Here is a 16,221-nt window from a genome sequence, read left to right on the forward strand (position 1 = left end):
CAAAGGAATGATTTCAATGAGCCCACACTCTTGCATCTTCCCATACATAGAAAAGTACTGAACTCCTTAACTTGAGATATCTTGTTTTCTTTTATTAACAGTCATCTTTTGATGTTCCGACTACCTGGTCTTTTGCTGCGAAAACTCCTGGCTCCCCGCCTTGCCTCTTCGGAAGAGTTTTCTCACGGTTATCTGAGACGCTATCTCATGGGCTTGAAGTCCTCAGAAAATCTGCCAAATAAAACATAACTATCAGCTTTTAGGTTGTGCGTTTTTTTTTTTTTTCAGTCAACACAGTCATATTAGCAACGTTATCCAGCAGTTCTTAAAAGCTAAGTGGGATGACACAGAAAGGTGTCCAGGATGTATTTTTAAGAGAAAAATGAAAATTGAAAGATAATATATACAGTGTAAATCATTTCTGTAAATATAAACTATACATTCCCTAAACATATCTATGCACAGGGAAAGGTCTGGAAAGATGTATTTCAAGTTGATCATAGAGGCTGCCTCTGAGAGGGGAGGCGCTGAAGGGGTGGTCAAAAAGGACCTAAAGTCCACCCTTCTGGAGCCCTTGCCACAGGTCCTGCAAGCATGTTCCAGACCCTGCCGGGATGGAATTCCTAACCCCAGGGCCAAGGCCATGCTGCACTGCTGGCATCTTGGGTGGAAATTCTGATTGGCTCGTGAATAACCAGCCTCACATCCACTGATAGCAAAACTGTTCCAAACATCATTTATTAACTCCCCACCAAGGGCCAGGCATCCCACCCTCCCACAACAGGGTGGGTATTAGAGTCAGGCAGGGACTGCCAAGAACGGTGGCAGGTCTGAGATTTTTCCTCTGCTTGTAAGCCAGCAGTCAGCCTGCCAGTGCCATGAATGCTGGCAGAAGACTTCTGGGACAGAGACAACGGACTTATTAGGTAAAACAGGTGACACAAGCTCCATGTTTGCCTTGGTTCCCTTTGCTCCCTTGTCTCACGGGCCAAGTGGGAGATGGGCGTGAGGAAACACTGTGCCCATAGGGATTTTGTGTCACGGCTGAGGAATCCTGAGATTAGGAAACCCCCAATCTTATAAAGCGGCTTCTAGCAAACCTGCCCAATCTTTGCCTTGGAGGGAGACATTGTTTTTATTCTCCTGGAAAGCAAACAAATCTGCCCTCTGCCCAAGGAAGACACTACATCTGCCAAGGCTGTTTGCTAGACAAACACCCTTGAAAAGATAGTCCGGAGCAAAAGGTGTCACGGGACTCCAGAAATTCCAGAGGCCCCCTGGAGAACTGTCTCCAGAACGAACACTGGCAGCCTAAGAGGAGGCACTGAGATGTTGAGTTCCTTCCCCAGGGTCACACAGCTAGGACACAGCAGAGCTGGGGCTACACCAGGTAATCTGACTCCAGCACCCTTGCTTTTTCCTCCCTGCCTTCAAAATGGGCTGCTGGGCCAGCCTGGTAACCAAAGAAACACGGACAACACTGCTTCAGAGGGAAAATCCACTCTGAGTTCCCAACGACGATCTACAGAAGAACTGAAGGAACAGAGCCTGTCTGTGGCTTGGGACCAAGCACTGCCCACAGGTTCCTGACCTGACTCCCCCGGGGGATGAGAAAAGAAAATTCCCCTCCAGCTGCCCCTGGGTGATGTCAGAGAGGAGCTGGAAATAAGGAATGAGCTTCTGGAGACCGGATAAATGCTCTTTTCTTTTGCAGAAGGAAAATAATCTCACACCATTCCATATTGATTTAAACATGAAATTTATTTATGGAGTAGAAAGAGTTGGTGTTGGCTTTCAACGCCCAACCAGGAAATGGTCTGGGCTTGTTTTTGTCTCCTCCAACACCCTGTCCCCCGGTGACCTAATCTGATTTTTCAGACTTGAAGGCTGGATCCTGTTCCCTGGTTCTCAGGCCTCCCCTGACCCACCGTCTCATCTCTGGAGCCATTCCTCCCTGCCTGGAGGAGGCGCAGAGAGGGGCCAAGTCTGTCGTTGAGGTTCCTCTATTGCTCACTGTCCTCATCTGTAAAATAGGGACACATGTCTGCCTCACATCTCCCTCATCAATAAAAAGCAATTAATAGTCATAATAACAGTAATAATAATAGCTTCTAATTTGGTGAGTTGCTAATACATGCATCTATGAGGTATTAGGATTCTTCTTTACAGATAGGGAGACTGGGATCAGGGATGCTGGCAAAATTGGCCACTGTCACATAGTCACCCTTAAAGAAATGTCTGCCTCCTGTCGCTTTGCCCCTCCCGAATTAACTCCTTGCCACCAAGGAAGACACATCTCCAACATCTGCTCCTCTGAGCTCTGTCTGAAGTTGCACAAGGTTTATATACCCAGAGGCTTGGGCAGGGCTGAGGCTGGGATCTTGTCCTACAGACAACAAGTCCCCTTCCCCAGTAGCTGCTCTATATGAGGCCCGTTTTTTTTTTTTTTTTTTTTTTTTTTTTTTGTGGTACACGGGCCTCTCACTGTTGTGGCCTCTCCCGTTGTGGAGCACAGGCTCCGGACGCGCAGGCCCAGCAGCCACGGCCCACAGGCCCAGCCGCTCCGCGGCACGTGGGATCCTCCCGGACCGGGTCACGAACCTGCGCCCCCTGCATCGGCAGGCGGACTCTCAACCGCTGTGCCACCAGGGAAGTCCTATATGAGGCCCTTTAACGTTGTTTAACCGCATGGCAGCCCTGAGAGAAAGAGCTTTATCTCCATTTGCAGGTGGGCAAACTGAGGTTCTGAGAGTATTACACGGCCAGACCTTATGGCTGGTGGGGAGCAGGACAAAGGTCCCACTCTGTAGGCCTGGCTTTCTATCCCCACACCGCAAAGCCTCTGAACCAGCAGGTTGTGATATGGCCTCAGTTTCCCCTTCTGCAGCATAGGGACAAGACCCGGCTTCTCACCATCTGAGATCCTGAGGGGTTTCTATGTTGCCTTCAGATGAACTCTGTGCTATTAGTTTGGAAAGACACAGAGCGGATACGTGACATGCCGAAAGTCACCCAGTGAGCCACAGCAGGGCCAGCCAAGGTCTGAGCCCTCTGGCTCAAAGCCAATGCTCAGTCACCCACACCTCACTGGCCAGGCCTCTGCAGGGAGGTGACGGGGGTAGGTGGGCCGAGGCCCTGTCTCAGGGAGGGAGCTGAGGGAGCAGTCCTGGGTAAGTCCCAAACAAGCTCCCAGGGCAGACTGGCAGACAGGAAATTACAGGGTAAGGTGGTTGGTGGCGAGGCGGGGGTGGGGCTGGAGGACCGAAGAAGAGGGAAGAGCAGGCCTGATGCCCACACTTTCCTCCCCGGGGGCGGGGGCGGCTGGCAGCTGTGGGGACAGACATCTGCAGCCAGGTATATCTGGGGGCACCCACCTCAGGAAAATTCCACCAGCTGAGGCTGGCAGGCACGGGGTGGGGATGACCCAGGGGATGCCCCTCCCCCCCTTCCCGGCAGGGTGATGAGCTATTGTCCTGCTAACTAAAAAATTTCGCTTGCCACGTGGTTCCATAAGAATTAGGTCATTAGTCACTGCAGCTGCTGACCTTCAATACACCCAGGCGTTCAGGACGGGAGATCAGGATGAGGCACTCTGTGCTCTGGGAAAACTGAGAGAACAGGCCTCCAGACAGGTAGGCATTTTCAGGCGAAATTTTTTATGAACCCGGATTCTTGCAACTTCCCATACTGTACTTAGAAAAGCACTAAAAGCACTAACTGAGGCATCTGCCCCTCGTGACCAGCAGCAACATGTACTGAGATATGTGCTTGGCTGCAAGCACCCCCTTCATCAAAATCACATCTATGCTGACCTCCTGCTCTACCTTTTCAGAGCAGTTCCTCAGGGCTCTCTAAGAGGCTGTCTCCTGGCCTACAGTCCTCAGAAAGTTCCCCAATAAAACGGAAACTCGCAGCTCCCACGTTGTGCATATTTAGTTCTGCCTGGGACTCTTTCTGCCCCTCACCCGTCAGGTCTCAGTTTAAACTCTCCTTCTGCCTCCCTGACCTGCGTGAGTGGAGCAGTCCCTCCTCACCCCCACCTGCTGGGTGTTGGTGCCCAGTGACTGTGGTTATCTGCTTTATTTCAGATTCATCGTCCTGGACCACCACCTGTGAGCCCCTCAGAGTCTCGGCCTGGCCTGGTTCTGCTTCACCGCTGCCGCCCAGCGCCCAGCTCGGGCTGACGTGCAGCCCTGTTTGGCCCCTATGAACAGGGCCCAGGATGCGCCTGCCCATTTAATCGCATAACAGGAGGGTGAGGGACTTGTCCTACGGTTCCAAGAAGCAGCAGAGAAGCAAAGCAGAGGACCTCTAAGAGGAACTGGGGCCCAGGATTTAAGGGAGCCCATCTGGGGCTAGACACCTCTCCCCAGAGCCCTCAGAGCCAGGTGAACTTACCCTACCCCAGCAGTCCCCACCCTCGCTTAGTCACAGAGTGTGGAGGATGGTCCCTTGAGGGGAAAAAATTCGGGTAACAAATAACTCTTTCCACCTGGCCCCATGGTGGGAAGGTGGCTCGCCCTGTCACCACCCCCAGCCCAGTGTTGGGGGGACTCTCAGAATTCTGCATGGAAACTTGGGGGGTCCTGCAAGCACGGGGGGCTGCCATCTGGTGACCCAGAAGCATAGGCAGGGTTCTCAGGAGAGTTTTCCCGGTGTCCCCAAGAGTTTGGGATACTGGAAAGCAGAGAAGTGGGTTTGTGAAAGCAGGAGCCCAGGCCGCTGCCTGGGCAGGTGCTGAAGGATGTGTAGATTAGAGGTAGGGCCTGGTCCAACATGAAAATGCAGGGCCCTTGTTCAAAGCTTACTAAGCAAGGTTAACATCAACAGCGGTAAGTCATGTTGACCACACACTTTGATATGACGTGACGAGAAGGGCACTTTACTGCTGTGGCATCCCCCCACTCTTTGCGGGACCGCCTCCCCAGAGGCAACTATGGGGCAGGAATTGAGAAGAGGAAAGGCAGTGCCCAATACAAATTTGAAAAGACGCTCAGCCTCATGAGAGTTCAGGAAAATGCAAATTAAAGCCACACTGAAATCCTATTGTTCACCTGCGAATAGGCAAGAATTTCAAACATCAAACAGCAACAGCCAGGGACACTGAGGGTGCCTGGGACAGGCAGCTGTGCTCTCTGTGAACACGCTGCATCACCCTTTCAGAAAATAATCTGACATTTTCTTCTGAAACACAAAATACACTCACTTTAGCCCAGCAGCCCCCCAAACTGACAAATTTCCTAGAGGAACAGAAGCACCCACCAAAAGGATTTATAAAAAGGAGTGGTTTTCTGACATAGTTTGAAATAGTGGGGGGGGGAAATACCCCTAAGTATCTGAAGAGCCATTTCTCTACAAGAGAAATTATTGAATGAACATGGTAGGTTCTTGCTGTTGCATATTATGCGTCTGTGGGGAAAAAAAAAAAAAGGATTAGGCACAGCTCCATTGTCTGAAGGGCTGTGCACCTCCTGCTAAATTTAGAAAGCATGTTGCAGAGTTGGGACACTATGGGAACTGTAGGCGAGATGATCCAATGTGTAAAACTATCCCACACATTACAGGACATTCAGCACCCCTCGTCCCTTCATGGTCGCGCCAACTCTGCCCTCTCATTGTCAAAAAAAGAACAGCAGAAAAGCCTTAACATATTTCCAAATATTCCATGCTAAAAACCAGTGATGGTGAGGGCTGGGGTGGGGTTTTTGTTTTTGCTTTTGTTTTTAACAAACATTAGCAAGACCCTAGCTGTATAGAAGTTTCCTTGTGCTTGGCTGTTGAGGGAATGGGGAAGGGGGAGGGAGGAGATCCCTATGCTTGGTTCTATTTTTGTATGGATTCATCAGGCAACACAGGTCACTCCTGTAATTACCAAAATTACCAAGGAGAAAAACCTTTTAAAATAAAAATAATGAAAGAATAACAAGAGCAAAAGTAAAATGGAAGGAAGGGAGGGAGGGAGGCTGCTCTAGAGACCAAAGCCCCCACCCCCTAGCACTACATACACTACATATAGTCCCTGCCCCTGCCAGTGCAGCATCATGGGGTGTGGACAGGGAACATTGCTGTCATCCCAGTTCTACAAGGATCAAGCCATTAGCCACTGCAGCTACCGCATTGGCGGCACACCCTGAGGGGAATTCAGGATGGAGAAAACCAGGAAACATTCTGTGCTTTGGATACTGGCCCTAGATAGATGCATATCTAGGCAACCAATTCAATGAACCCAGATTCTTGCATCGTCCCAGGCATAGTAGAGAGCTAAAGTAATTAACTGGAGATGTCTGTTCTTTGTGAACTTTTGATGTTCGACCATGGTTTTTTCCTGGCTCCTCCCTTATCTCTTTGGAGCAGTTCCTCAGAGCTAGCAGAGAGGCTGTCTCTCACGCTATAGTTCTCAGTAAGACCCCTGGATAAAACTGAATTTGTAACTTTCAGGTTGTGCATTCTTTGTCCAGTACATAGGGGTGACCTGGTGGCAGCACCTGCCGGCCACCTCCCTGGCCACATAGCTCTGGCAACCTCCCTCCGGTCCGGCAGCCGTCCTCCGTTCGCCACAAAGGCCCCTTTCTCTGTTGGCTGTTTTCGTTGGGCCCTGCCCACCTCCATGGGCAGCCTCTGGCCACTGCTGGTGGCAGCAGGACAGGCCCTTGCCCGCTGCTGAAGGCTTGCTTTATGGACATAAAGATTCCAGGGCACCCAGACCCTTGGAAGGCAGCTGTTTCCACCTTCCTGCCACATTCCCGCCCCACTCCCCCAACCCCAGCCCCAGGAGGGAACACGCCGCTCCTGTTCCTCGTCATCCCACGACATAAATCATTGCTCCCCGGGTAGGCAGCGAGGCCAGGTCCCCCACAGCCCACATCACAGGCGTTCTTGACACCCTGCTAGCTGGAAACCACGCCCAGCACCTCCCCTCCCCTCCCGGAGGGCTGGGTGAGGCTGAGCCAGGAGCCCCTGGCTGCACCCCAAGGCCACGGCAGGGGGCAGTTCCAACTCGTGTATTTCTCATTTTTAAAACACCATATGTATTTAAACATGCCCTGTCTTGTTCCAAAAATATAAAACAGCCACAAGGACATACAAGATGCAACCAGCATAAACTAAGACCAGAAGGTGCTCATAATAATCTTGCGACAGAGATTTTTGGTATCGTTTAAAACATGGAAACTTTAGAAGCCACTTAACGTCCAACCATAGGAGACTAATTAAATAAATTACAATATAGCCACACAATTGAATATTATGCAGTCATAAAAATTGAATTTATAGCTAGATAACCTAACTTATTTATAAATAGCTTATTTATTTATAGAATTTAATGCTAAATTTGTATGTCTATATGCTAAATTTGTAAGTCTATATGCCTCATGAGCTTCTTGAAATGACTGTGGCTCCCAGGAAATTAAAAGCCACTATCCTATAGAGGGGCATGTAATGCCATGAATAGATATTTACGTTGTATATAAAATGTATGCATTACAAAGTCCCCTGCTATCTAGCCTGAGGGTGTAGGACAACTTTGATATGGGGCTGAGGGGTCTGCCAGTACAAATGGTCTATCCATTTGGGGACAGACCCAAAGGGAATGGCTTGCAGCCCCTCTACTGGCCCCATTCAGGAAAGGAGTTGACTCATTCCCTCACAGAGGGGTAGGGTGAGATGGGGTCAGAAACTCTCTGTTCACCTCTTGGGAGGACAGTCAGCGACACATCCCAAAGAGTCAGCCACTAATGGTGGACTTTCTGGCACAAGCAGCAGAATGTTTGCAGGTGACTGAAATCAGAACACACAGAAAGCTATTCACTCCACCCAAGGCTAGGAGGTTCTTACTACTTATCCCGAGGAGAAAATCCCCAGGAGAAAATCTCCAGAACATATTTTAGATTGCTCTGTTTACCTATTGCTGAGAAACAAATCACCCTAAAACTTAGTGGCCCAAAGCAACAACAACCGTTTTATTATCTCTCATGGTTACTGTGGGCCAGGAAATCAAGGATGGGCTCAGTTGGGTAGTTCTGGCTCAGGATCTCATGAGGTTGCAGTCAGATGGAAGCTGGTGTTGGAACAGCATGGGACTGGGCTGGCTGGGGGATGACCAAGCACCTCTCTCTCTCTTCATGTAGTCTCAGGGCCTCTCCATGTGACTGCTTCACGTGTGATAGTTGGGCTTCCTAACAGCACGGTGGTTATCACACAGAGTCATCACCAGTATCCCAGGTGGGCAGGACAACCTGAGGCAGATGGAAGCCCTATGACCTTCGATCCCTGTATATTTGACATCGACACCCTTAGTCTATCTATCTTTTATCTACACAAAAGTCAGCCATTTCATGCCTCAGCTGACCCACAAACACTTTGAGCTATGATGGCACAGGGGTACTGTCAGCCAAGAAATGGACTTGGGCAGTGGCCATCTTTTTTTGAGTTTTAGACAATTATTTGAATATACTTTTGAGTTTTACCCATAATGTTTGATTTTAAAAAAATAGGTAGAAAACAGAAAATGAACTTGTTGATGCAAATGATGAAAAAGATACGAGCTCCAACCCCAGGCCAGTTAAGGTTGAGATGGAGTCAAGAGGGGATCCACTGGCCTGAGTTGGATGGTAATCAATGTTGAGCAACTTGGCTATGAGTTCTCTTGTGAAGAAAAAGAACAAAAGCAAAGGAACAAAATAGAAGAATGTATACTACTGAAGTATTTTGGATGAAATGACACAGTGTCTGGGATTTGCTTTGACATGCTCCAACAAACAAACAAAAAGTACAAGGGTGGGGGCAAGATTGGTCATGAGTTGCTAATTGTTGAAGCATGGAGGTTCATTATTCCATTCCTTCCGTTTTTGTGAATGTTTATCATTTCCGCAATAAAAAGTAAATATAAATTTATATTACATATTAAAAATACAACATTAAGCATCACATCTAAAAGCTAAACTGTGATTAGGTGTAATTAAATTCCTGGAAATGTCCCCTCCCAACTACTGTACACTAATTAATGATTTTTGTTTTATTTTTGGCCGCAGCATGTGGGATCTTAGTTCCTGGGCTAAGGATTGAACCCATGCCCTCTGCAGTGGAAGCACAGAGTCTTAACCCCTGGACCGCCAGGGAAGTCCTGATTTTTCACAAGGATTATCAGGGTCATATTTATATAGAAGTCAATAACCATCTGTACTGATGTACTTAATTCCATTGCACAAACAATGCAGAATTTTCCTTGCAAGAGAAAGGTATTATATATGTGCAACCACAATAAAAATAATCTCAATCCCTGAATTCAGAGCTCTTGAAGCAATGAGGGAGTGTTAATTAACAGAGATAGCAGGCGTTGGCAGCGGGAGCAGGAATATCCTGTATGGTTTGAATTTCCTTTTGCTGTGTGTATGTGTCAATTTTTTAAGCTTAATTGATTTATTTAGAATAAAAAAAAGCTGTTGAATAGGTGCTATTGGCTGTTCCTTTCTTTTTCCTATGGTATCATCTTTACTACTTTTGAACTTGTTTTGTCTGCCAAGGGAGTAGGTATCACTAGCAAACAAGAGATAACAGGCATCAGCTTCCCTGATGGTGCAGTGGTTAAGAGTCCGCCTGCCAATGCAGGGGACATGGGTTCGAGCCCTGGTCCGCGAAGATCACACGTGCTGTGGAGCAACTAAGCCCGTGCACCACAACTACTGAGCCTGCACTCTAAAGCCTGTGAGCCATAACTACTGAAACCCGTGTGCCACAACTACTGAAGCCCGTGCGCCTAAAGCCCATGCTCCGCAACAAGAGAAGCCACCACAATGTGAAGCCTGTGCACCACAACAAAGAGTAGCCCCCGCTCTCAGCAACTAGAGGAAAACCCACGTGCAGCAGCGAAGACCCAATGCAGCCAAAAATTAAATAAATGGATAAAATAAAATAAATTTTGAAAAAAAGAGATAACAGGCATCAAAGGTAAAGAGAGAATGATGCAAAAGTTTTAAATGGAATAAACTCTGGTCATCAGCTTAATCCCACTTCTCTACTTTGCCCCCACTCACCACCTCTGACTTGAAAAAAACCGGTTGTTCCATTTCAGCCCTAGGACGTCTCCCAGGCCTGCCCAATGCAATGACCAGCGCGCCATCTGGTGGCTTCTGGAAGAAGTGCATAGGCCGTGTTCTTTTCTGAGCTCACAAGCAAAGCTGTAGTTTTTACTGGGGGTCATAAACTGATGCTCCACAGGGCAAACCTGACGTACAGATGTACTGTCTATAAATGTACAGATGTATGGATCGCAATGCTTTTACAGGTTTTTAATATGTTGCCAACATTTAAAAATCCAGATGTCGGACTTCCCTGGTGGTCCAGTGGTAAAGAATCCACCTTACAATGCAGGGGACGCGGGTTAGATCCCTGGTCAGGGAACTAAGATCCCACGTGCCGCAGGGCAATTAAGCCCGTGCGCCACAACTATTGAGCTCAGACGCCTCAACTAGAGAGCCTGTGTGCTGCAAACTACAGAGCCCACACACCCTGGAGCCTGCGCCTCACAACTAGAGAGAGAAAACCCGCACGCCACAGCTAGAGAGAAGCCCAAAGGCCACAATGAAACATCCCGCATGTCTCAGCGAAGATCCCGCGTGCTGCAACTAAGACCTGACACAGCCAAAAATACATAAATAATAAATCTTAAAAAAAAAATCCAGATGTTTTACATACAAAGTCTGATTTCTGGCTTCTTTTTTTTTTTTTTTTTTTTCTGAGGCCTGTGCTCTCCAGTTATCTGTCTGGCCTCTACTGTGGCCACTTTGGTTTCTGTTAGTTTGTCCTACACAGAATCCCTGTAGTGTGTTGAACAGTGTCTCCCAAATATACATGTCCACCCGGAATCTCAGAATGTGATCTTATTTGAAAAATAGGGTCTTTGTGGATCCAGTGAGTTAAGGATCTTGAGATCATCTTAAATCCAATGACTGATGTCTTTATAAGAAGAGGAGAGGGTGAATTCCCTGGTAGTCCAGTGGTTAGGACTCCGTGCTTTCATTGCTGAGGACATAGGTTCAATCCCTGGTCTGGGAACTAAGATCCCACAAGCCACACGGCGCCATCAAAACGAACAACAAAAAAACAGGAGAGGACACAGAGACCATCATGTGAAAACAGAGATATTGGAAATGATGTATCTACAAGCCCAGGAGCTCCAAGGATCGCTGGCAAACACCAGAAGCTAGGAGAGAGGCATGGAATGGATTCTCCCTCACAGCCCCCAGAAGTAACAACCCCACTGACACATTAAGTTTGGATTTTTGGCCTCCAGAACTGTGGGAGAATAAATTTCTCTTGCTTAAAACTACCGTTTGTGGTAATTTGTTACAGCAGCCCTGGGAGCCTGCTGACAGTTCCCAAGAGGTCTTCACCTATTTATAACATCCCCCAAACAGGCCTCTGCTCTAAAGCCTACGGGGACGGGGAACTTACTACCTCCCACCTGTGTGATGGACTAATTGTTGGAAAGTCTTTCTGCTAAACCAATACATAATACAAACAATATAAGATCAGGTTAGAGTCTATAAAGAGTGAGGGAAACCAAGGCCTAAGAAGAAAGAAATCCCTGCTGGTTATGGGCTCAGGGGTTTCATGCAGGAGGCAGCACTTGAACTGGGCCTTAAAGGATAGATATGATCAAAACAAGCAGAAACATGTGTGGTGGCAGCCATGTTCCAGATGACAGAGCAGTGGATGGCCCAGAGGTAGGAAAGAGTGGGCCATGTACAGATCCATAGATTCATTCATTCATTCATTCCCTTCTAGGAATATTTATTCTCTGAGCAATGAGTAGTGAGCTTAGTTGGAAGGGAGGCGTGTGGCTGGGTGGCGTCAGTAGGTTGGAATCAATAGTGGAGCATCTAAATCTTTAAAAGTCCTGGTCTCCCAAGAAAGCTAAGTAAAATATGTGACATTTATCCACATCCCTGGGTTATTTTCTTCAGGTGAAACTACTCTGCTCGCCGCTTCTATAGAGGATTGCTGGTTTGTATCTTTCCAGGAAGTTTCCCTGTGTCTCTTCCCCCAGTCACAACCCATGTTCTGGCCAAAAGGGTGGTTACGTGATCAGGCTGGCTACCCACAGCACCCCACCCACCTGGCAGCAGCGATGGGTCCGGTCGGAGTCTTTCCCTGCCACTGACGCCTAGACTCTGGGAGCAAGCAGCTCTCTCTTTGCTGGAGCAGCAAGTTCTATGCCACGTGGAGAACGCCCATCAGGAGTCAGAGAGATTGAGGCCAAAAGGTGAAAAGAAACAGTAAAGTGTTGATGAAAGATGGGCAGCACTGGGGAGAGCCCTGGGGGCGCTCACCTCACAGTTGCTCTCCTGGAGGCCCTGGTTCCTAGACTTTTTCTTTCACTTCCAAGAGCTGCCCCAGTATCCTCCCCCTTCATGAGGGCCGGTAAATTCCTTCTCTGCCTAGGCCAGTATGAGTTGAGTTTCTGTTGCTTGCACTGAAGGGTCCTGGCTGATATGGTCCTGTTTCCACACTCTCCCACACCCACTGGCCAAGCAGCCAATGAGAGCAAAGGAGGGTGGTTCCCATCCAGGCCAGCAGCACCCCCTCCAGTTGAGAGAGGTCACCCCATGCACTTTCTGGTGAGCATGTGAGCACTTGGTGCTGTTAGGGTGACATTGAAAAAGCACAGGTCTGTGACTCCAAGTAAAATCCAAGTAACATAATGAATGAAAGCTTCTCTGTCTGTGATGTCTCTACTCCAAAAGACACCAATTTCCATCTTTAGAGGGTCATTCATTTGGGCTAGGGCTCCTTTTGAAATATAAGCTGGGAGAGTAGTTCAGGAGGCAGTAAGTAGGCCAATTTGCCAAAAAATTTATACACCTGAATGCACCAAATTCACTAAATTTAAAAAATTATAAAAACTTGTTTATTTTAACTAAATATAAAAACTGGTTTCTTTTAACTAAATCTAATTTTCAGCACTTCATATAAAGCGTTGACATTTTGGTTTCCCACATAAAATTACTGGGACAGTTTAGCTTGGCAGCAATTTGCAGAAAGTTTCTACAGGAAAGGGTAAAATTGTTTACGCACCTGAAGAGAAGTGAATCTCTAATGATGATAAACAGCACCAGGAGTGATGATATTTTAAAGGGGGATGTCAGGCTGAACTGGGACAAGATAATTCATCTAGTCACTCATTTATTTAACATATACATCCTGGTTACCTGTCCTGTGCCAGGCTCAGGACTCAAGGATACACATGTGACAAGACATGATCCATGCCCTCAAGGAACTCCAGCAGGGGAAAACCCAGGGAATCAAGGAGATGCAGCCCAGTGGTCTTAGGACAGAATACAGGCCTACACAAGGCCAATGAGGAACAGAAGTAGCTTGGTCCTCTTTGCCTGAGGAGGTGAGAAGGAGACAAGATGTTTGAGTTGGGTTTTGAAGGATGTGTAGGAGTTCACCAGGTAAAGAAGAATGGAGAAAATTTTCAGGCAGGAAGTACAGACTAAACTAAGGCTCTGAGGCACAGAAGGTGGAGAGGAAGATGAAGATGAGGAGAAACACAAGGAGTGTGGTGGCCAAATCACCAGGCTTCTACAAAGCCAGTCAAAAGGAATTTGACTTTCACTCTGTGGGTAATAGGGAGCCACTGAAGGTATTATGTAGAGGAAGCAAATCACCCTGTCTCCATGGCAGCTGTGACCAAGATGGACCAACAGTGTTAGAAAGGAGGGGGCTAGAAGACCAGGGTAGAGGATGCTGCAGTTGTCCAAGCAATAGATGAACAGGGCTAAGTTAGAATTTATTCATTCAACAGATATTTATTGATCACCACCTGTCTAGAGACAGGCGCTAGCTCAGGTGATCACTGCTGGGGATTCAGCAGTGGGTAGAAGCTGGGCGATAGAAGCGGAGGCAGAGGAAGAGCATTCCAGCTGGAGGAAACAGAATGTGGGGGTCCTAACATGGGAAAGATTTGGGTTCTTTTCAGGCAGGGAAGGAGAACAGTGTGGCTAGAGCCTCATGACTGGGAGGCTGGGAGAGGCTAAAACTGAGGCTGCAATGGAGCTGGGGCCAGGGCGTTGCTCATCCACATTTATCTCTGCCCTTCAAGGTCCAGTGTAAATGCTACCTCCACCAGGAAGCCTCCCCTGATCACTGATTCATCTCTCCCTCTCTCAGCTCCCTGCTACTTTTACCAGGATGACCACTGGAGTGGTTTCTGGCCCAGAGTGGATACTCCATAAATGTTTCTTGAATAAATGAGTGAAAGAGGGAAAAAAGAGTGGTATGAGGCAGATAGTGAGAGGTGGTGGGTGGTCACAGAAAAGCGGGAAAGGTGGTGGCCTTGGGGGGAGAAGTGTCAGCCTGTGTGATAGTCCGGATGGTGTTTTTCAGACTTCAGGTCATGACAATTTAGTGAGCACAACAATAAGCATGTTTTAAAAAACTAAACAGAGTTAAAATATTAGAATGCAGAGTGTGTGGGAAGGGTTGGTATTGCTTCATGAAGCCTTGCTCTGGTTACACACACACATCCCAACGTAAAATCTACCTCTTTCTGTGGTCAGGGCAAAAGAGCTTGAGACCATCAGAATTCAGATATAGATTTGGCTCTTGTATCAGAGACTAAAAATAACAATGATTTAGACAAAATAAACACCTACGTTTCTCTCCATTGGCTGGAACAGTGACTCCGGGGTGAGTGGGGCCCAGGCTCCTTCCCCTGGCTACGTCACCTCAAGATGGAGCTGCTGTATCTGTGTTCCTGGAAGTGGGAAGGGACAGGAGGAGTTGGGGGGGAGGCATGGCTGCTTCTCCTGAAGGCCACCACCAGGAAGTGGCATCTGTCACTTCTACTCTCATCCAACTTTCCAGCAGGGAGTCACCTGACCATGTGGAGCTGCAAGGGAGGCTGGGAGGTGTGGCCTTTGTCCGGGCAGCCAGATGCCCAGCTAGAAATAGGGGGTTCTGTTGCAATACAAAGGGAGAGTGGACGTAGGGTCATCCTGCAGCCTCTGACCCCGCCTGCGTTTGAGGAACTGCTAGGGATCCCATGGGCTTTGGGATCTGTTGCCTGGGCATAGGCCCTGCAGGCTACATGCCAGGCCCTCCTCCCCTGGGGGCCGGGGAGGCCTCCTCCCATCTTACTCCACACCCCGTGTCATCTCTCTGGATACCAATGGCCCCCAGAGCTCCCCACGCTCTTTGGATTCTGTGAGGAGTGAAGAAGACGGCCCACGTGGCTGTTTCCACGGCACTGGGCCTGGTGCAGAGGAAGCCCTCTGTGAAGGAAGCCATCTGCATCCATGTTTCCTTCCACCTAACTTAGCATGTTTCTGCTCTCCTCCTAACTTAGCCCGGCTAACTGTCACAGCCCCCAGGAGCCCCCGACACCCTGAAGTCTACGGATACCCTTCATCACTCACTCAGCCCTGTGCCCTTTGCCTCCTGTGCCTCAGCCTCAGCATCTATGAAGGGGGACTAGTGAGAAGACTTGGCACAGAGAGTTGTGTGACGGTGTCCTCATCCATAAGATGATGAGGGCTGTTGTAAGGCTTAGATGAAATCATGCACGAGAAGGCTCTGGCCGGGCTGGGCCTGAGATCACCGTCTGCCCAGGCCACGGGCTGGGGAACTGTCAGCCACGTGACCTCCTCGGCCTCCTCACTGTCAGGTGGCAGTGTGCACAGGCTGAAGGGGAGAGTGCTTGCCTTTCCCCTCCTGTTCCCCCAACTGTAGGAAACACCCTGCTCCAAAGTGTGGCCCCAGCCTTACCCACCTCCAAATGTCACCAACAGAAGAACTCAGTCCTTTGAGCCTTCAGAAAGATGGCTGCCACAGCTCACAGTCCTTCTCGGCGTTCTTTTTAAAGCACAGTTAATTTTGCTTTGCAAATGTGTGGGCCCTTGGGGTTAATTAGAGGAAGTGTGGAGTGTGAGAGGGAGAGCAAGAAAATTTTGAGCCTGTCAGGATTCCTGCCTTTTCACGCTGGCATAGAATCACAGAACTGGGCAGTCTAGCCCAACCCCTGCCTCTCACAGCTGGGGAAACTGAGGCTCGTGGAGAGGTGCTGACCCAAGTTTGGAGACAGGACCAGGTGAATCCCAGGTGTCCTCACTTCTTCCGTGCTCTTCCCCGGCACTCAAGCTCCCATCCATGTTCGCCCATGACTTGCTTCCGAAGATGCAGGATCTCTGCGTTATTTACTGTCTCACTGTGGGAATCACA

Source organism: Hyperoodon ampullatus (assembly GCF_949752795.1).
Source record: "Hyperoodon ampullatus genome assembly, chromosome: 1".
In the NCBI taxonomy this organism is placed as follows: Eukaryota; Metazoa; Chordata; class Mammalia; order Artiodactyla; family Ziphiidae; genus Hyperoodon; species Hyperoodon ampullatus.